General features: G+C 39.2%; 1 pseudogene; it reads right to left on the bottom strand.

Moving 5' to 3' along the window:
- Nucleotides 1–1,131: 1,131 nt before the first annotated feature.
- On the bottom strand, nucleotides 1,132–1,795 carry LOC100054412 (MOB kinase activator 1A pseudogene; annotated as a pseudogene).
- Between the last annotated feature and the right edge of the window lie 19,350 nt (nucleotides 1,796–21,145).

The raw sequence follows: 21,145 nt of genomic DNA, 5'->3' as shown, positions 1-21,145 counted from the left end.
TGCCGTATAAACTTGAAAATAAAATACAAAATGACACAAATGTTCTAAATGTTGAGAAAACCTAAAAATGTTTTTTTTTTTGAGGAAGATTAGCCCTGAGCTAACATCTGTCACCAATCCTCCTCTTTTTGCTGAGGAAGACTGGTCCTGAGCTAACATCTGTGCCCATCATCCTCTACTTTATATGTGAGATGCCTGCCACAGCATGGCTTGACAAGCGGTGCGTAGGTCTGCACTCAGATCCAAATCAGCAAACCCTGGGCCAAAGAAGTGGAATGTGCAAACTTAACCGCTGTGCCACTGGGCTGGCCCCAAAATGTATTTTTTAAATTTCTAAATTGAAGTGGAATAAAACCTATCTGACTGTGTGATTGTGTTGTTAGGAAATTTGGTTTGGAAACTTGCTAATAAATCAGTGGCAGAAGTTCTCATTATACATTATGCTGTCACCTGAAACAGACTCAATTTCCATAGCAAAAGAACAATGACTAAACTAGTAAACTACAGGTTAGTCATCAGGTATTACAATCAAATGTGACTTCATGAAAATAGCAGGTCTTAGAGTACGCCAAAGTTAGCTACGCCCTTAGGTTATTGCTTTGAAGCCAACCTACCTATGCAACAATTTTATCAGTAGACACAGGCAATGAATATCTTTGTGTCCTGTTTTCTCAAAGTTTATATCACTTAGTTGTATTAGTTTGCTAGGGCTGCCAGATAACAAACTACCACAAGCCAGATGGCTTAGAAAAACGGAAATGAATTGTCTCACAGTTCTGGAGGCCAGAAGTTCAAAATCAAGGCGTTGGCAGGGTTGGATCCTTTTGAGAGTCATGAGGGAAGGATCTGTTCTTGGCCTCTTTTTGACTTGTACATGCATTACCTTAATCTCCGCCTTCATGTTCACATGACATTCTCCCTGTGTGCATGTCTTTCTGTCCAAATTTCCCCGTTTTTATGATGCCAGTCATATTGGATTAGGGCCCACCCTAATGACCTCATCTTAATTACATACGCAAGGACCCTATTTCCAAATAAGGTCACATTCTGATGTACTGGGGGGCAGTTAGGACTTCAACATATGATTTTTGGGGGCACACAATTCAACACATAACACAAGTCCATAACAGATTAGCCAAGAGATAACTCTAGCAGTGGATGAAGCAAGAGGGTAACTGTGTTATAGAAATCTTTCAATCCAAGCTTCTCAACGAATTCCTGAAGTGATGCCAACTCTCACCTGTCAATCAAATTGAGCTCTTCAAGAAATAAAATAAAGTATTTAAAGGAGGTATTGCCTTTTCTTGCAGTTGCATCACAGAATTAAAGTGCTGTTAAGAAATATGGGCATAAACCTTGAATGGATGCTTTAGAATAGTCTTTACCACAGATATAAAGTTTTGGGGAGATGGGACACCAATCTTCAAAGGAAAAAGAGTTTCATGCTCAAGTTAATCCTGAACTCAAGACATCAAAGAGTTGGTCTATTTTGGAGCAGAAATACTGGTATCTTAATATAAGTACCATCTTCCCAAGGATGTTCATATCTTGAACCTGCAGACATGACTAGACATCTTGCTGCAGTGCAGAGTTCTGATTTGCTTGAAGAAATCCACTCTGTTAACTGTCATCCATTGATTGAGGTCTTCTTCCTCTGGTAACATGAAAGCTCCTCTCTTATTCCCACTTCCTAGAGTGCTTCTGCATGTTTGAAGTGTTCATACTGATGCGATCTTTCAGGGATGTTCTTTGACTTGAATGTATTAGAAGAATGGCTGCTGAAGAGGAAGTTCATCTTTTCTCCTCAGGGGTGGGAGGTGGGGGTGGGGGTAGGGAGAGGCCATTAGACTCCAATGCAGTCAGTATTCAGAGCCAGCACTTGGGAACTGAAAGGCGGTAGACAGTTCTCAGTCCAGGGACAGTGAAGTTCAGGCTACTGCAGCTCTGAGCCAGGCTTGAACTTGGTGTAGATCCCTCTACTGCCTCCCTTACCTCACCAACCAGAAACACGGACCCGGCCACATCTCACAAGAAAAGGCTTCACTTACATTGCAATTATAATGCTTGACATCAGTCAAACATATAATTATAAATTGCAGTCAATTATATGAAGGGAAAGAAATAAATTCTATAAAGAACCTCAGTGTCCTCATCTGTAAAATGCGATAATATGCTATGTCTCAAGGATTAAATGAGATAATGCATGAAAAGCACTTTGCACAGCATCTGGTATTTAGTAAATGATCAACAATATGAGCTATTTTAATATTATTATATTTTTGCCTTATAATTCCAAACTATAATGTCTTCTATATCGAAATGTTTGTTGATTTATATTGATGGGTTCTTCTTAGGAATTTATAGTCTGTTATTATTTACTACAATTATATTCACCAACTTGTTATTCTACCCTTCCATAAAGAAGAATTAAGTATATGTGAGTTCTATGTCTCAATACAACCATATGTGTTTTCTTCCTATGCACATTAGTCACGGGGTTCTATTAACTCTATTGCTGTCAGATAGAACTGACAAATTATGCGATATCATTTCCTGTCAGAACACTAAGAATTTATATTATTTATATCATGCAAAACTCAGATTGACATCTAAATCATCCTTGCCAGTTTTTGCTATCAATTATTTACTTAGGTCTGTTTTAGTTTTTCCAGCCATTCCGCAAAGTCTTACTATTTGATTTACTTCAGCTTGATGCCAATCTTTTGTCTACTTGGAGAGCACTCTTGGCACATGGCACTGAGAGATAGGCTGCAGTCACGGGCAGCCTCTGTGCCATTCCAAGAGCATCTCTGTGTGACTGGGAAGGACCGGTGTGCCTGTCTCTGAGGAGGAAAGGATGGAGTTCTCCTCCAGTGTGTGGCACAGGGTTGACCATGAGCCTGCGCTGTGACGTGTCTCTGGTCTCTTCTGCTGTTTACCTCTGCTCATGAATTTGCAGGCAATAAAGCAGGTCACGGAGTCATGTGAGGCAGAATTTTAGGCCTGCAAGTGCATTAAAGCCCATCTTCCCATACGACTGAGCATGGGACTGATTCTCCTAGAGAATAACACTAATTAAAAATAATAATAGCTAAATTTATTCAATCTTTAACAAGCGTCGGTCCTGCACAGTACAAGGTAAACCAAGCACTTCATCTAGTGATTCAGGTAATTTTGGCAATACATGCATGCAGGATGTACTGTTATTCCCAGATGAGCAGATCAAAGTTTAGAGAAGATGCAAATGTCGTTGAAGAACCTATTATAGAGGTTCCACGATCACTGATTTTTTTCAAAAATAATGTTGTATATGTATGTACTCCTTTAGAGTTTACAAACTTCTTTGGCTTATGTTATTTCCATTTGATTTCCCTCCTCACAGGCTTGTGAGAGTCTGCTCTGAACATGCCTTGCCTGCCATCTATTTTTGTACCTTTCATCAGAGAAACTGGAAAGCATTATCTTTAGAACATCATCCACATCTTAGAAACAAGGGACTCGAGTTTGGGCCTAAATGCTGCCTCCATAATTTATTCTGGGCCAAAGCAAGTTTCTTATCCAGGTAAATGGTGATTTTGGTAAAGAAGCAGAGAGTCTATCCAATATTCCCATGAAGCCCTTCGTGTGCTTAGTAACTAAGACACTTAGCATAAACCGCTGTCCCCAGCCCCCCTTCTCCTCACTGAAGTCACAGTGAAGCCAGGCAGAGCCAGGAGCTGGGAGGTTCCTTCCTGGCCACTAGAGGCCAGCAAGCTGCAGTCAAGAACCTCAGAAGAACTGGAGCCTGCTGCTTCTGATGTCATGAATCCGGTTCATTCAAAATGAAGAAAATGATGCTGGAATGTTTTGTTTTGTTTTTTTTTAAGATTTTATTTTTTTCCTTTTTCTCCCCAAGGCCCCCTGGTACATAGTTGTATATTCTTTGTTGTGGGTCCTTTTAGTTGTGGCATGTGGGACGCTGCCTCAGTGTGGTTTGACGAGCAGTGCCATGTCCGTGCCCAGGATTCAAACCAACGAAACACTGGGCTGCCTGCAGCGGAGCACGCGAACTTAACCACTCGGCCACGGGGCCAGCCCCGATGCTGGAATGTTTTTAGGAGGAGACATATCATTTTAATGTATACAACTGAGATGCTTCTGGTTTTTAAGGTTTCCCAAGGCTTCCATGAATGTCAGTCTTAAGCAAATTAAACAAGGAGAGAAAGTCTGTCTTTAGGGTGTCCCTCCACACCTTCCAAAAGCCCCATGTTTTCCTTTTTATCCTAATGCTTTAGTTCCTCCCCTTACCTGTTTGGAACAAAAAACAACTTTAAGTGTTCTCTTTTCTCCTCATAGTTTAATTTCTTGAAGGCAATATTATCTCACCTCTTTTTCACTTCTCTTGAGGTTATACGCTCTTTCTCTCCCTGTTTTTCTTTCTATTGCTCACTCTTCTCTTCCACTCTCCGTTGTACTTCTGGAAGGGAATAATCACTCCCTGGGTGGATAAATTCACTCTCACAGTTTCAACTACCACCTGTGGGCTAGTGACTTACAAATATAGTACCTCTGGCCCACACTTCTCCTGAAAGCTTCAAAGATTTATTTCTCACTGACTGTCAGACATTTACATGTGGGTATGTCACCAGGACCTCAACTCAACCAGAGTGAACACTACATGCCATTGTGTGAAATAATTCCAACAACCACACACATACTTACAAATATTTGCATATGTAGAGAATATCATTGAAAGGATACACAAGAAACCATAAGAGTGGTAGCCTCCAGATCTGGAAACACTACAAACATTGCAGCCAGGGGACAAGGCTGGAGACTCACCTTTCTCTATATGCCTTTTGAACCCTTTGGATTTTGTATAATGTGTATGTATTACCTATTTTTTAAAAAGTAATTAAATGAACATTTTCATGTTCACATCTTCCAGAGTTCCACCAAGCCCAGTGTTCTCCTTCTGCCACACACTCCCTGGGTAGATAAATTCACTCACAGTTTCAACTACCACCTGTGAGCTGGTTACTCACAGGTCTAATATCTCCGGCGCACACCTCTCCTACAAACTTCAAAGTTCCATTTCTCATTGTCAGACATTTACATGTGAGTATGTCACCAAAACCTCAAACCCAACCTCTTCCATACCCCATTCACCATCTTCCAGCTACTCCACCCTTGAGGAAGGACCTCTATAAATACTGCTGAATTAGAGAATGGACCTGCTGCTACTCCTCCTGAATTGTCAGTCCCAGCTGCAAACAACCATCAGCTCACCACGCACCCACCCGAACTGGGACTCATTCTTTCCCTCCCCAGATCCATCAAACAACCAAATCAAGCAGCTCTGCCCCTCCCCTCAAATATCACTCAAATCCAGCCTGTCCCCTGCATTTCTATTCCTTTACTTTAGGCCCTAATCCTCTCTTTCCTGGGTTTCCATAGTACCGCACAATTTGATTTCCTTCTTCTAGTGTTGTTCCTTTCAAAATCACCCTCCACACAGCTGCCCGAGTGATGTATATAAGTGTAAATCTAGCAGCGTCACGCCTGGCTTACACCCCCAAGGGCTCCCTATACCAGGTGAGGAGGCATCAACTCCTCAGCATGGCACCATGCCCTCCTGACCTGGCCTTGTCGACCTGTCCAGCCTCATCTCCTTCCATTTCTTGTCTTGTTACAAAAGTAACACAATGGTTTGCAGTTCCCCAAACATTCTCTGCTGTTCTTCACTCTGACACCTTTGTTTATGCTCCTCCCTCTGCTTGGAATGCCCACTCCTGACCTTCTTCAGCTTCCTTTCATCTTGGCTGTCTTCTCAGCATCATTTGAGACTCACACAAAGACCTAATGAAAGAACAGGGAATAAAGCCATCCTGAGACTGTGAAGATGGAAAACTACCAACTCTGGGCCTAAAGTCATTGCACCATTAACAAGGTGAAGCAACAAGATCATGATTTCCAGCTAGTTTAATTCAGTGGTATAAGTAACTGATCTAGAATTTCTTTGAATATTACATTAATAATTTTGCATAACCATTAGAGGAATGAAAAGGAGCAAGAGAAAACTCAAATTTAGTCTGCATAACGCCTGACTGCCCAACAACAAGACTTATGAAAAGTACTAATTAGGTACTAAGAACCCACGGAATTCCCTGTTGTCGTATAACATCTCCGCACAACTTTAACTAACTTTAGACTTCAATGAATCAGGTTAGTGTATATCCTCCTTTTAGACTTGAGAACAATCTAATCAATTTGCTATGCAGGCAGCAGAATGAGAATATGCTTTCGTCTCTTACTAAAGGCTACCTTTTCATTGCTAGGGTCATATCTTGAATTTCAGGGCAAGTCTTAGCTCACTTAGTACAGAGAAAAATATGTCAGGATTTGGACACTACAGATTTAAGCCATAAAACAAAAGCACCTTGAATCTTTGTATAAGTTTGCAATGATAGAGATATATAATAGGAAAATTCCTAACATCCAAGTGGTTTCTCCCAAATAAAAGTGGGGCTGAATTACCTGTGATAATGAGAGAGAGAGATGCAGAACTGAAATGTTAAAGACTTTTATATCTCACAAATGTCACCAGTTGCCCAACCTTATCAGGAAAATTCAGTCAGGTTTAGCTTTTGCCCCATCTTTGTGGCACACACCAAGGATCAAAGAATGACAACAGAAGGATGTTAGCCTGTTGACCATTCTCTGGGCCTTGGAGTGTGCCACAAAGAGTACATGTGTGCTACAGTTAAAAGAAACTCAGCTTCATTTCAATTCACTTATTAATTCATTAAGTCAACAAATATTTATTGAATGCTATGTGCAATAATTGGGAGAAAGATAATTCTAAAGAGAGTGATAACACACCCCCAAAACACTTCTAGATTAGCCAGTCTGTATTTTCCAAGGGGATTTGTGGAGCGGTGTTGTGAATAAGAATAAATAACAGAATTAAATAACATATCCAAATAGGAATGGGAGTCTCCAAGTCTCTCTCCTTTGCTGTCATTTGAAGGTAAGTCACAGCTACAGAATCAAGGAACACAAAATATACATAGACAGATATGATGACCATACATCCAAAAGATTTGGGACAATCTCAATTTAAATATCCCTTTCCCTTGTCTCAAAAAGTATGTTTATATTTGTCAAACCAAATAGCCCAATTTTGACTTTGGAAATACAGCTAGCTTGGCAGAAACAAAGAGAGGGTATCTAAGGACTCGCTAGGTCCCCTCAGGAGGACAAAAAGAGAACAAATTAGGGGCTGGCCCTGTGGCATAGTGGTTAAGTTCAGCACGCTCCACTTCAGCAGCCCAGGTTCATGGTTTCAGATCCTGGGCATGGACTTACACTACTTGTCAGCCATGCTGTGGCAGTGACCCACATATAAAGTGAAGGAAGATTGACACAGTTTTTAGCTCAAGGCTAATCTTCCTCAAGGGAAAAAAGAGGAAGATTGGCAACAGATGTTAGCTTAGGGCTAATCTTCCTCAGAAAAAAAAAAAAAAAAGCAAATTAAAGGCTCCCTAAGAAATACTGAATTCAAGGATCATAAAGGCAAAGATATGGATGGCTCTGAATACAGGAGAAGACAGAGCAAAAAGACCCAGACAGGCTGTTTTCAAGAGTGGAACTCCTTAGAAACAGTTCTTTGATATTCAGAGGGAGGAGAAAATGTTTTAAAAAAAAGGTAGGGAGAATGAAGGAAGCTCCTCCCGAACTTTTTTTGAAGGTCTAGATAACTTACAAAAAGACTTGTGTTAACTCCATATCCCTCATTTTGAAGCTCAAAGAAGCTCTGGTATAATTTTTTCTTTCTTTCAGAGAAAAAAACCATACTAATCTTGAGAAAGGGTCACAGATATTTCTCATGGTAATGTAGGTATTGCTGAAATACAAATAAATAAGCTGGTTTAGACAGGGAAATCTAGTCATTGCAACTACTTTCTTGAGGTTAGATATATTCCAGGAATATGCCAAGATTTTGGCTGGGTTTGGGGATGGACCACAAATTATATTTCTATAGAATGGCTCTTCTTCATTGTCTCATCCAAGGTAGAGTTAGTTATTTTGAGTTAGAAAATCTGTATTTGAACCTGGTTCTGCCATTTGCTGACTGTCAGATCTGAGACAAGACATTTGAAGTTATCTGAGCCTGAGATTCCTCATTTATAGAAAGGAGACAAGTTCTTCCTTGCAGAGATTTTAGAAAGATTAAATCACCTAAAATACATTAAACTGCTCTGAACACGATAAAATGATATACAAGTGATAGTTACCAGTACTCTTTACCAACTCTCTCTGGCCTGTTTGCCATGGTATGAAGGGAGAGTGTTCTAAAAACAAATAAGGCAGAACTCCTGACCAATGAGTTAAAAAATATATTACACAATGGTAGGAGAACTGATTTTCAAGAATCATATACTATAAATAATTTTTACACCTGGGTAACTCAAAATTCTATTTACAATGCCAATCTCAACTTTTTCTCCTATTTGACTTTGACTCCTCTAATAAAGAGTTATCATAAGTAGATATAATGACTATCTTCAATATAGGGGATAGAAATTAAATGTTTTATCTACCATGGTCTTCACTGCCAAAACGTCTTACAAACAAGGCCAGTTTATCATTAAAACTAACAAAATGTTCAATATTACCGCCTGGATATTACTTGAGTGATATTCTTGCTGTAATCTTATCTTAGATTGTCACCAAATGTTTCCTGAATACCTATCAAATATTCACACTGTGCTAGGTTCTATAGGAGACATGATGATGATTAAGGCACAAGCCTTGCTCCATAGGCACTCATCATTTAGTGAGAGGGAGGCACTGGTGATGACTCATAAAAAGGACAGCTATTAAGTTTTCTGAAGAGAGCTATCATCAAGATGGCAGCATAGGCTGACTGAACTCACCTCCTCCCACAAACACAACCAGGTTACAACTGTTTTTGGAAAAATTACCCTGGAGAGAAAACTGAAAACTGGATAAAAAGAACCCCCACAACAAGGGACAGTCCTGACTGAGGGGGAAGAGGCAGAAATTCCTTCTGGAGAGAAAAAAGCTGCATTTGTGAGCCATGGACCTTCACAGTCGGACAGGCAGGAGCCACCTTAAGGTATGCAGCCCTCCCTGGAGAAGTGGGGACCTTATCGGGGGAACATTACCACTATAAGCATCCTTCAGACTCAGCACAGCTGAGATGAGTGTCCTACTATTTAGCTTCACTGGCTATTAACTGCAACAGGGGAGACCTCCAGAAAAGGTATCAGATGAAAGCCAAAAAAACCCAGGTCTTAAAGGGCCCATGCACAAATTCACCAATCTCAGAAAGCAACCTAAAATCAGCAGAAAGAAGGCTGTACAGTACTTTGGTGAAAAGAGACTCACCTGGTAGGCTCTGGGTGCATCTCAGTGAGAGGTGAGACCTCTTCAGAGACTGAGACATTGATGGCAGCCACTGCTGTGACCTAGTAAATGTGTGCCAACACAGATGCTGGCAGATGTCATTGAAGATCTTCCCCTGGCCTGATAGCTCAGGAATCTGCCACACCCATTAGAGCCCAGATTTAATCCAGTTCAGCCAGGACAGGCAGCCTGCACTGGGGACAGGCCCCCCAACAGCAAGCTCTCATACCACTTGTCAGCCTGCATTGACTGGGTGCCTTGATCCTCTACAGGCAGGTGAGTGTGTCTGCCTCTGTGGGGCAGGGCCTGTTTGAGGACCAGGTGAACTGTGGGGGCACATTGGCAGAGAGGTGAGAGCCTCTACAGTGGGGTGACTGAGTACACTCCAGGGGGTCAAGAAGTGTGCACAGACCAGGGCTGTGTTGATGGTGTATGTGGACCTGCGGGGGGTGGGGCTTATCAGTGGTAGAAGACCTGTGCTTCACAAACAGCCACAAAGAGGATTGGCCTCATCTTCCAAAGCCTGAAATAGTTGGGTGCTCCCATTCCTAGGGCCAGCCCCACTCAGCTGCAATCTTAAGAGAATTGACAACATCCTTGCAGGCCTGAGGCCTATCACAACTGTAAGCCCCTGAGCCTAGAAACCAGCTATACTGGGTACCTACTCAATTATCAGGAAAACTGCAACAGGAGTGTGCTATTAGACTGTGTATCCAATGGTGCTAGGGCTCCCCAAACCTGATTTACAAACAGCCTGCCAGGGAGGGAAAGACTAGACTCTCTGGGTACCTGCAGTAAGAGTAACCCTGCCACAGAAGAACGACACAAGTAGCCCACACAGGGGTCACTCCTGGATCATTTGGACTGGTGACAAGAGGGAAGCACACTGCTGGACCTCAAAAGGCATCTCATACATAAGTCCACTACTCCAAGATCAGGAGACATAGCAGACTCATTTAATACATAGATATAAGCACAGAGAAAGAGGCATAATGAGGAGGCAAAGGAATACATTCCAAGCAAGGGAACAGGACAAAATCCCAGAAAAAGGACTAAATGAAACAGAAATAAGCAATCTACCTGACAAAGAGTTCGAACAAAAACTCATAAGGATGCTCACTGATCTTGGGAGAAGACTGATGAACACAGTGAGAACATCAACAAAGAATTGGAAAATATAAAAAAGAACCAATCAGAAATGAAGAATACAATTCTGGAAAGGAAAAATTCACTAGAGGGACTCAATGGCAGAGTAGATGATACAGAAAAATGGACCAGCAAGCTGGAAGAAAGACTAGAGGAAATCACCCAAGCTGAATGGATAAAAGAAAAAAGAATTAGACAGAATGAGAACAGTCTAAGGGAACTCTGGGAAAATATCAAGTACGCTAACATTTGTATTATAGGTGTTCCAGAAGGAGAAGAGAGAGACAAAGGGGCAGAGAATCTAGGTGAAGAAATAATAGCTGAAAACAAAGGAAACAGATGTCCAAGTACAGGAAGCACAGAGAGCACCAAACAAGATGAACACTAACAGGCCCACAGCGAGACACATTATAATTAAAATGTCCAAAATTAAAGATAAAGAGAATCCTAAAAGTGGCAAGAGAAAGGCAACAAGTGACATACAAAGGAAAGCCCATAAGGCTATTGGTGGACTTCTCAGACTAAACCCTACAGGCTAGAAGAGCGTGGCTTACATATATAAAGTGCTGAAAGGAAAAAACCTACAGCCAAGAATACTCCATCCAGCAAGGTTATTATTCAGAATGGAAGGAGAGATAAAGACATTCCCAGAAAAGCAAAAATTAAAGGAGTTTATAACCAAGAAACCAGTTCTACAAGAAATGCTGAAGGGACTTAAGTGGGAAAGAGAAGACCACAAACAGGGATAAGAAAATTATGAAAAGAAAACAACAAAGAACAGGCAATAAAAACAACAGTAAAGGCAAAAAGACAGTAAAGGTAACAGATCAACCACTTATGAAGATAATATGTAGGTTAAAAGAATAAAGTACTGAAAGCACCTACTCCAATGATAAGAGGGTAATGGATAGAGATACACAAAAAAAGAGATTAGATATGATTTCAAAAACATAAATTGTGGGGGGGAGGGGAGTAAAAGAGTAGAGCTTTTAGAAAGAGGTCAAGCTAAAGAGAATATCAACTCAATAGAGATTGCTATATACATAGCATATTATACAGGAACCTCATGAGAATCACAAACCAGAAACCAAGCATAAGTAAACTAATAAGTAAGAGGAAAGAAATCAGACATATTACTAAAGAAAGCCATCAAACCACAAGGGAAGAGAGCAAGAGAAGAAGAAAGGAACAGACGAGAACAGAGGAGAACCCAGAAAAAAAAGCAACAAAGTGGCAATAAATATATTTTTATCAATAGATAGTTTAAATGTCAATGGACTAAATGCTCCAATCAAAAGACATAAGGGTGGCCAATTGGATAAAAAAACAAGACCCATATATCCTGCATACAAGAGACAGACTTCAGATCTAAAGATACTCACAAATGGAAAGTGAAGGGGTGGAAAGAGACACTCTATGAGAATTGCGATGAAAAGAAAGGTGGGCTAGGAATACTTATATTACACAAAATAGACTTTAAAACAAAAACTGTAATGAGACAAAGAAGAGCACTACATGATGATAAAGGGAACAATCCAACAAGAGGATATAACATTTCTAAATAACTATGCAGCCAACATAGAAGCACCTAAATATCTAAAGCAATTATTAACAGACATAAAAGAAGAAATATACAGTGACACAATAATAGTAGGGGACTTTAACACTCCACTTACACCAATGGACAGATCATCCAAACAGAAGATCACTAAGGAAACATTGGCCTTAAAGGACATATTGGATCAGATGGACTTAGTAGATATATATAGAACATACTGTCCAAAAACTTCAGAATACACATTTTTTCTTCAAATGCACATGGAACATTCTCCAGGATTGATCATATATTAGGCCACAAAACAAGTCCCAATAAATTTAAGAAGATCAAAATAATGCCAAGCATCTTTTCTCACCACAGAAGTATGAAACTAGAAATCAACTACAGGAAAAAAATCAAAAAATTCACAAAAATGTGGAGATTAAATAAAATGCTATTGAACAATTATTGGGTCAATGAAGAAATCAAAGGAGAAATAAAAAAAAAAACAGCTGGAGACAAAAATGAAAATACGACATGCCAAAATCTATGGGATACAGCAAAAGTGGTTCTAAGAGGGAAGTTTATAGCAATTCAGGCCTACCTCAACAAACAAGAAAAATCCCAAATAAACAATCTAACAGTGTACCTGAAGGAACTGGAAAAAGAAGAACAAACAAACCCCAAAATCAGCAGAAGGAAGGAAACAATAAATTAGAGCAGAAATAAATGAAATAGAGACTAAAAAACAATAGAAAAAATTAACGAAACCAAGATCTGGTTCTTTGAAAAGATAAACAAAATTGACAAATCTTTAGCTAGACTCACCAAGAAAGAAAGAGAGAAGGCTCAAATAAATAAAATCAGAAATTAAAGAGGAGAAATTAAAACGGACACCTCAGAAATACAAAAGATTGTAAGGGAATACTATGAAAAGCTATACGCCAACAAATTGTATAATCTAGAAGGCATGGATAAATGCTTAGAAACATACAACCTTCCAAAACTGGATCAAGAAGAAGTAGAGAATTTGAATAGAACAATCACCAGTAAGGAGATCAAAACAGTAATCAAAAACCTCCCCAAAAATAAAAGTCCAGGACCAGATGGCTTCCCTGGTGCATTCTACCGAACATTCAAAGAAGACTTAATACCTATCCTTCTCAAACTGTTCCAAAACATTGAAGAGGAGGGGAGACTTCCTAACTCATTCTACAAAGCCAACATTATTCTGATACCAAAAGCAGACAAGGACAACACAAAAAAAGAAAATTACAGGCTAATATCACTGATAAACATTGATGTAAAAATCCTCAACAAAATAACAGCAAATCGAATACAATAATACATTAAAAAGATCATACATCATGATCAAGTGGGTTTTATAACAGGGATGCAGGGATGGTTCAACATCCGCAAATCAATCAACATGATACACCACATTAACAAAATGAAGAATAAAAATCACATGATCATCTCAATAGATGCAGAGAAAGCATTTGACAAGATACAGCATCCAATTATGATAACAACTCTAAATAAAATGGGTATAGAAAGAAAATACCTCAACATAATAAAGCCCATATATGACAAACCCACAGCAAATATCATTCTTAATGGAGAAAAACTGAAAGCTAACCCTCTAAGAACAGGAACCAGACAAGGATGCCCACTGTCACCACTCTTATTTAACATAGTATTGGAAGTCCTAGCCAGAGAAATCAGACAAGAAAAAGAAATAAAAGGGATCCAAATTGGAAAGGAAGAAGTGAAACTGTCACTATTTGCAGATGACATGATTTTATATATAGAAAACCCTAAAGAATCCACTAAAAAACTTTGAGAAACAATAAATGAATACAGTCAAGTTGCAGGATACAAAATCAACATACAAAAATCAGTTGCGTTTCTATACGCTAACAACGAAGTAGCAGAAAGAGAAATTAAGAATACAATCCCATTTACAATTGCAACACAAAGAATAAAATACCTAGGAATAAACTTAACCAAAGAGGTGAAAGATCTGTACACTGAACACTATAAAACACCGTTGAAAGAAATTGAAGAAGACACAAAGAAATGGAAAGATATTCCATGCTCTTGGATTGGAAGAATTAACATAGTTAAAATGTCCATACTTCCTAAAGCAATCTGTAGATTCAATGCAATCCTAATCAAAGATCCAACAACATTTTTCACAGAAATAGAATGAAGAATCCTAAATTTTATATGGAACAACAAAAGACCCCAAATAGCCAAAGGATTCTTGAGAAAAAAGAACAAAGCTGGAGGTATCACACTCACTGATCTCAAAATATACTACAAAGCCATAGTAATCAAAACAGCATGGTACTGGCACAACACAGACATGCAGCTCAATGGAACAGAATTGAGAGCCCAGAAATAAACCCACACATATATGAACAGCTAATGTTTTACAAGGGAGCCAAGAGCATACGATGGAGAAAGGAGAGTCTCTTTAATAAATGGTGTTGGGAAAACTGGACAGCCACATGTACAATATTGAAAGTAGAGCCTTATCTTACATCACGCATAAAAATCAACTCAAAGTGGATTAAAGAGTTGAATGTAAGATCTGAAACCATGAAACTTCTAGAAGAAAACATAGGCAGTACGCTCTTTGACATTAGTTTTAGCAGCATAATTTCAAGTACCATGTCTGACTGGACAAAGGAAACAATAGGAAAAATGAACAAATGGGACTACATCAAACTGAAAAGCTTCTGCACAGCAAATGAAACTATCAACATAATGAAAAGACAACCTAACAATTGGGAGAAGATATTTACAAACCATATATTGGATAAGGGGTTGATATCCAAAATATACAAAGAACTCATACATCTCAAAAACAAAGAAAACAACTCAATTAAAAAATGGGCAAAAGATATGAACAGAGATTTGTCCAAAGATGATATCCAGATGGCCAACAGGCACATGAAAACATGTTCAATGTCATTAACTATCAGGGAAATGCAAATAAAAACTATATTGAGATATCACCTCACTCCGGTTAGAATGGCTATAATTAACAAGACAGGAAAAGCAAGTGTTGGAGAGGATGTGGAGAGAAGGGGACCCTCATACACTGCTGGTGGGAGTACAAACTGGTGCAGCAATATGGAAAACAGTATGGAGTTTCCTCAGAAAATTAAGAATAGATCTAATATATGATCCGGCTATTCCACTGGTGGGTATTTATCCAAAGAAGTTGAAAACACTAATGCATAAAGATATATGCACCCCTATGTTCATCACAGCATTATTCACAATAGCCAAGACTTGGAAGCACCCTGGTGCCCATCAAGGGATGAACGGATAAAGAAGATGTGGTATATATACACAATGGAGTACTACTCCACCATAAGAAATGATGAAATTCGCCATTTGTGACAACATGGATGGACCTTGAGGGTATTATGCTAAGTGAAATAATTCAGAGGGAGAAAGTCAAATACCATATGATCTCACTCATAAGTAGAAGATGAAAACAACACAAACATACACATAGCAACAGAGATTGGATTGGTGGTTACCAGAGGGGAAGGGGGGTGGGGGCAGGGTGAAAGGAGTGATTAGGCACACATGTGTGGTGATTGATTATAATTAGTATTTGGGTGGTAAACATGATATAACCTACATAGAATTCAAAATACATTATGATGTACATCTGAAAGATATACAATGTTATAATCCAGTGTTACTGCAATAAAAAAAGAAAGAAGTTTGGATATTAACTGGTCTAATCTTCAAATTCAATTTAAAACTTTTTCAGGACAGTAATTTGTAAAGTAGTTTTTCTTCCTCCTCTTTGTCATTTTGGTGAAAAGTGCTTATAATCGAATAGAAATATCTTAAGGCATAAAATAAATGTCTCTTCAATATAACTAAAAAAAAAAAAAGAAGTTTTCTGAAAAAGGTGCAAAGTGTTCTGGGAATATAAGCAGAAGGTAGATTACTTCCAACTGCAGAGATCTAGGAGGTTTCTGTGGGGAATTATTTTGAACAGGGTCATGGAACATGGGAAGGACTCCTTTGTCAGATGCGGCAGTGGAGGAATGGGAGTTAGTGGCAAGGCTGAGAAGCAAGCTTGAGCTGGACCCAGCAAGTGGATGAGAGCAGGAAGTCTTCAGAAACAGTAGCTACAATAGCATGGCCAGACACAGGGAGTAAAGATCAAGTTGAAATAGCAGGTCCAGAGAAAATTGCAGAAGTTTTGAATGACCAACTGAGAAGCTGGACTTTTTTCTAGATGCAGAAATCCAATGAAGGAAGAATGCTATGATGGGTTTTGGTTCTAGAGAGATGTATAACTAGAGTTCGTATGGAGGATTTACTGGAGGGGTAAGAAATACACTAAAGGGAAGACAACTAGATAAGGAGCTCTGGCCATAGGTCAGAGGTAATAAGAGCTAGAAGGTGGGCAGCGGCAGCAGAAAGCAATGGGTTAATAGCAGTTTGCTTTTTCATCTTGAGGTGACATACTCCTCTAGGGCGTTGGTCTTGGATATACTGTGTTGCCTAGATTAAGAGCCTTGGGCAAGACCCAAGAGACGAAGGTACTTAAATATAAAAAATCTGTGTAACTGCTACTTTAAATACTTGCCTGGTGGCCACTGTCTGAAGAAAGCACACTGATTTAGAAGTGATCGTGTGCCAAGGTTTTCTTAACCAAGGGACATGTGATGTAATAAACGCAATACAAAAGTCAAAGTCCAATGATTTGCATTATCCTGATGCCACCCAATACCCCAGATTTTTCCATCTTTGTCCTCTCTATGGTCATGGTGAATTTTCTTTAGCCCTTTCCCTCTTCCACAATTTCTGCTATTTTTACATGAAGATCTTTTGCAGGTGATGGTTGATAATTAGATTTGTCACTAATTTGTTCCCAAATATGACTGAGCCAATAAACCTACTTTTAAAAATGCTTTGAGATTCTTAATATAGATGTCCAAACTCACGTAAACATCACGTAATCATGAAATGAAATTGTTCCCGAATCCAAATTGGGTTCACGTCCTGGTAAGTTAAATCAAACTCTCCACCAGAAGCAGTTGTCTCACAAAGTAAAGTATATTTGCAGCAAATAGGAGGCCATAAGGAATCATTTCCAAAGTCATGGCGAGCCTGAACAAAGGGAAGCAGGGACCTTTTATTTCGGATGGGGAATGAATCTTCAAAAGGGAGAGGTGGGCATTCGCCTGTGCAGGCTCAGTTGGAAAACATGCTTCCACATACACTGCAGGTTATGGTCGTAAGGCCTAACCTCCTCCCGGAGAGGACCTTAGCATTAAAAATAAGGCAAAGGCCATGGGCGTCGCTCTTGTGGTAGAGCTTGGTCTGGTTCTCGGTGGTTGGTGATTGCATCTGTTAAACAGTTAAATGCTTCTGAACCCATCCTTGAGTTCCTTGGGGCAATTAGTTGATGACAAAATGACCTACCGTGTTATTTAAACTCCATTCTTAGAAATAAAATTAAAGATTCTGAAACACATGCAACATATCAAATATCACCATCAGCATTGGTTCTTTCCACACCTAAAGTATGAGCTCTCAATTATGCCATTGCCGTCATTTTCTTCTTTCAGATAACAAAAAAAGTGAACCTGTGAATGGAGCTAAACAGATTACTTTAGAAAACACTTAGACATAGAATGACTCTAAGTGAAGATTCCTGGCACTTTTCTGCGTGTGCAAGTGTATGCACTCTGCATACAATGACAAAGCCAGAAAGAAAACTCAACTGTTTTCTTCCTCAAGATCTGCGAGGATTATCTCTAGCTCCCCTCTTTCCTCACTCTCTAAGGAAATCCAGATCTGGGCAGGACTACCAGGCTGGACTAGGGGGCGGAGAGGGGAGGGAATCTTGGTTCAAATTTTGGCAGTACTCCTGGATTAACAAATGTTCATCATCTCTGGAAAACAAAATCAAAGATTTCGGATCTCCCCCCGCCCCCTACTTATTCTGCTTTGGAGATCAGGAACCTGAGAGTCTATTTAAAAATAGAAATATTTATTAGGTTTTGACAATTAATTAGATCTCTTTTCTTGTGATTAAAGACAGTTTAACACTGTTAAATGTAGTCTCCTGTCCTACTGGTGACAATTCAAAGTGCTTCTTGCTCAAATTTTCCATTGAATTTGATTGGAGTATTTACGTGGGTAAACGAAAGAATCACAGAGACACGGGGACACAACATTGACAGAAAAGCAAGTTGATAAATATTAAAATATATATTAAGGGCTCTATAATGCTTTTGCTGTCAAGTCTATCAAGCTGTTGACCAACCAAGAATACTTGGTACTGACTAGGAAAAAAAAGCCTGCAGCAAGTCCTTAATGTGGTAGAGTAACTATGTTCTTGGTGGGAGGGGACAGGCAACGGAATCTTTGCCCGAACAGAAGGTGCTGCTTCAGTAATCCATTTGAACTTTTAAAACTCACGGAGGCAGGATGGTAACAACAAGTGAACTGCAGATAAGTGACCTGCCTCTTTCAATGACTGTTTGGATAGAAAAAAAAGTGGAAAAGAAACATTAATGTGACCGTTTAAAAGGAGGACAAACAACTCATTCCTTAGAGCACTAATCTTGGGGGATAATGGCGCAAATGGCTTCTGTTTTGGGAAGTAGCTGCAACCATTCCCAGAAACTAAGAACTCTTTAATATAGAGGAGTATGTTATTTTCTAAACGCATTGATCCAAGCTCCTAAAAAGTCTGCTTACTGCCAAGGTGAAAGAACTTCATTCTGTTCTTGATGAAAGGATAAAGCTCTTTGTTTCTTGTTAGATAGCATTAAGATGATATTTTACTATCGTCCCCCCACACAAATTTTTCAGATATTTATGAAAAAGTCTTCCTAATTTAAACTATTTTGGTCCATAAAGCCAGATAATCTGCTTCAACCACTTCATTTTACACACAAGAAGAGGTCCAAAAAGGCTAAGGAAACAGCTCTGGACTATCTATTATTTTTTAAATGTGTATGCTTATGAAATCAGTAATTCCAAAAGTCCCATGCACCCCTATGTTCATTGCAGCATTATTTACAATAGCCAAGATGTGGAAGCAACCTAAGCGCCCATCAACTGATGACTGGATAAAGAAGATGTGGTATATATATACAATGGAATACTACTCAGCCATAAAAAAGGATAAAATTGTCCCATTCACAACAACATTGATGGACCTTGAGGGTATTATGTTAAGTGAAATAAGCCAGATAGAGAAAGACGAACTCTGTATGACTCCACTCATGGGTGGAAGTTAAACATGTAGACAAAGAGAACTGATTGGTGGTTACCAGGGGAAAGGGGGGATGGGGGGAGGGCACAAAGGGTGAAGTGGTGCACCTACAACATGACTGACAATAATGTACAACTGAAATTTCACAAGGTTGTAAAGTATCATAATCTTACTAAAAAGTAAAAAAAAATGTGTATGCTTAGAATGGGAGAACAAAAGGCATTCCCTATTAGCATACTCAAGCTGATCTCAGAAATCTTTTGGATCTTCAACTAGTCTGAGAGTGCTAGAAGCTCTGACAGCTAAGTAAGCAAGGCCTAAATAGGACAATGTCCAGGTACCAAATCTTGAACTGAATTCTGTGCTGATCTACTGACAGCTACAAGAAGGTGCGAGTGAATCCCCAAAAGCACTGTGATAAATACATTCTTATATCTCTTCTGATCGCCTCTTTTTCTCCTCCTCCATTTTTTTTGGGTTTTGTATTACATGTCCTTCCTATCGTTAGATTCTGTGGCATATACGAGCTGCATGAATGGATAAGTGCAAATCAACATATCATTTAGAGAACAAAAACCAAAAAAAAACAGAAGAGCCTGTCAGTTTCTCAACCTTGTTAGCATGTAACTCACGTAGTATGTGTTGGTCATGTAACTTACTGCTCCCACAAGAGTTTGTTGATGTGGATATATATTTATTGGACATATGTTTATGTTGCTATAGGAGAAAAAAAAGACAGTCAATTCTATGCACTGGCTTTTTTTTTTAATGTCACGCTGGGGCCAGGTGGAGTGTGGTGAAAGCACGGAGAGCACTAGGATCCTGTCCTTGACTCCAAAGGAACAGCATCATAGTTTTAAAAGGCGGGGTCACAGGGTGGACCCCCAAAGAGATAGTCTTCTGCTAGCTGTGAGCATGTCCTGCTCACCCTGACCAGCCTGGCAAGGGCGACTATACTTATATCATACAAAATAGATTTTAAGTCTAAAACTGTCGTTAGAGACAAAGAAGGTCATTCCATAACGATAAAAGGGTCATTCAATAGGATGATATAACAATTATGAATATATACTCACCCAACTTCAGAGCACCTAAATATATAAAGCAAATATTGACAGATCTAAAGGCAGAAACTGACAGCAGTACGATAATAGTAAGAGACTTCAATACCCTATTTATAATAGTAGATAGAACGTCCAGACAGAAACCAACAAAGGAAAAGGTGATTTGAGAACACCACAGACCAAACTGACATAACAGACATACAGTAGTTACAATCCAAGAGTAGAAGAACATACATTCTTTTCAAGTGCACATAGAACATTCTTGAGGATAGACTACATATTAGCTCACAAAAGAAGTCTTAACAAATTTAAGACCTCAAATAGCCAAAGCAATCTTGAGAAAGAACAAAGCTGGAGACATCACACTTCTTGATCTCAAAATACATTGCAAAGCTACAGTAATCAAAATAGCATGGTTCTGGCATAAAAACACACATATAGACCAAAGAAACAGAATAGAGAGCCCAGAAATAAATCCATGTCACAGTAAACTGATCTTTGCCAAGGGTGCCAAGGATGCACAATGGGTAAAAGATAGCCTCTTCAATAAATAGCGCTGGGAAAACTGGATATCTACATACAGAAGAATGAAATTATCTCATAACATATAAAAAAATAAACTCAAAATGGATTAAGACTTAACCATAGCCCTAAAATTGTAAAATTGCTAGAAGAAAACATGAGGAAAAAACTTCTTAACATTGGTCTGGGCTTTGA

Source organism: Equus caballus, chromosome X (assembly GCF_041296265.1).
Source record: "Equus caballus isolate H_3958 breed thoroughbred chromosome X, TB-T2T, whole genome shotgun sequence".
NCBI classification, from domain to species: Eukaryota; Metazoa; Chordata; class Mammalia; order Perissodactyla; family Equidae; genus Equus; species Equus caballus.
The sequence above is the reverse complement of the archived record's forward strand: the minus strand, read 5'-3'. Positions and strand labels throughout refer to the sequence as shown.